Genomic DNA, 2165 nt, shown 5'->3' on the forward strand with positions numbered 1-2165 from the left:
TTTTGCATGTACAAATATGAGTCACAGCAGTGAAAGTATAAAAAAAAGAAAAATGTTGATTCTTTTGAATGTTTCCAAAGGGCATACTGAGCCTACAAACATTTTTCTTTCTTTTCATTTGACTTTCTTCTTGGATGTTTTCCTAGGATTTCTGTTAGTAGACTACTTCCACTTCAGCAAAATGTGGCAACTTCTTCCAAAGCAGCTTTCTCAACTAGAGGGGGCATCAGATCACAAGGAGAGCTAATTCATAATACACATCCCTGCTGCAGCCCACCCCCAAGGGTTTATCAAACTTTCTCAGAAAGGGTTCCAGGCATATGTACTTAAAAAAGCCTCCTCAAGGGACCAAGGTATTCTGCTCCCTGTCTCACATTAAGCCCTCACCTCTCACAAACCATACACACACATAACTGCAAACTACTGTTCTAGACGGCAGCTGGTTCCCCAACAGAAACATTCAAACCATGTGTTCCACGCGAAACAGCACAGCATGGTCGTTAAAACCTCAGGCTCTGGAGCCAAGTTGGGTTTGAACTCAGGCTCTTGTATGTGTGACCTTGGCCAATTCACATCTCTAATGCTACTGTTAATAGTATCAGCTATAAGTAACATTGAGTGTTTTATATGTTCCAGGCACTGAAATAAACACTAAGCATGGATTAACTCACTTATTTCTACAACAAACCTATGAAGTAGGTGCTATCATTATCCCAATTTTATAGATAAGGAAACTGCGGCTTAGAGAAAGGGAAAGTTATTGTTAATTTGTTTAAAATTATACACCCAATCAGTAATGGAGCTGGGATAACACCCAGGTTATCTCACTCTAGGGATCATGCACTTGGCCAATTCATTATATTGACCCTCAGAGATACAAAGAGAGTAAAAGGGAAAAACCTACAAAGAAAAACAGGAGTTCATGAATCTAAAATAGAAAGAATCAAAATGAGAATCTATGAATTGTATTAGCCTGGCACTGTGCCAGAAAATAGAAATGATCAGAAAAATAGGAATGGTGGATAAGGTTCAAAGGAAATTAATGGGGTCGTTGCCCATAAAAGCATTTTACAGACCCAAAAGGGATTCCCATACCAGCTTCTTCCCCACAACTAACCTGTTAAATGAAGAATGGCAGATGTCATTTTCACACTTGGCCTTATTAATAGATTTTCCTGAAAGCACTGAATGGAAGGCTAGTATGACAGATGTTCAGCATGTCTAGAAATCAAGTCCAAAGCTGGGACAGGAAGATACAGGGCTCTGGGAGGGAGGTCTCTAGTAGGAATGAAAGAAAGGGAGACTAAATAAAAAAGATGCTATTTTGGAAAAGTTGGGGGTAAGACTGGGGCAAAAAAATACAGGCTAATTTTGCAGATATGCACCAAAAAAGAACTTCTTGACTTTGTATTGAACAATATTTACCCAATTATAATTATGTGAATACTATTTATGGCTCTCAACTTTTCAAATCAACCTATGGACTAATCACAAAAGACCTAATTTTGGTTACAAAACAGAGTATAACTATTATAGTGTTATGGGTTCAGCTGTGAGAAAAACTCAAAATGCTGGTGCCTTCAACATGACAGAAGTTTATTGTCCTTTCATATGAAGAGAGTTTATAAATAAGCAGTCTAGGGCTGGTATGGCCCCATCAGGAGAGACCCATGCTTCGTCCACCAACATGGGGCTACTACCTCAGGACCCACAATGGTTGCTCAAGCATCAGACATAACATGCACATTCCAAACAGCAGGAAGGAGGAAAACATGGAGGAAAATGTGGCCTCTCCCTCTAGGGACATTTCCTGGAAGTCACATTGGACACTTCTACTTACATCCTATTGGCCAACCACACGGCCACACCTGATCACAGGGAGACTGGGAAAGGTAGTTTCTATGCTGGGCAGCTATGTGTCCAGCTAAAATAGAAATTTTATTACTAATGCAGAGGGGAGGAATGGATATTGGGTGAGAATTATCAGCTTTTGACACAGTTATCGCCCTTGACAATGTAAAGGAAGAGGCAATAGAAATTAGAAGATGAAAGTAGGGAAGGGAGCTGAAGAGAAGGGTATAAATAGTTACAAAATAAGGAGTTAAGGTCTTCCCTGGTGGCGCAGTGGTTGAGAGTCCGCCTGCCGATGCAGGGGACGCTGGTTC

This window comes from Physeter macrocephalus, chromosome 11 (assembly GCF_002837175.3).
Source record: "Physeter macrocephalus isolate SW-GA chromosome 11, ASM283717v5, whole genome shotgun sequence".
NCBI lineage: Eukaryota > Metazoa > Chordata > Mammalia > Artiodactyla > Physeteridae > Physeter > Physeter macrocephalus.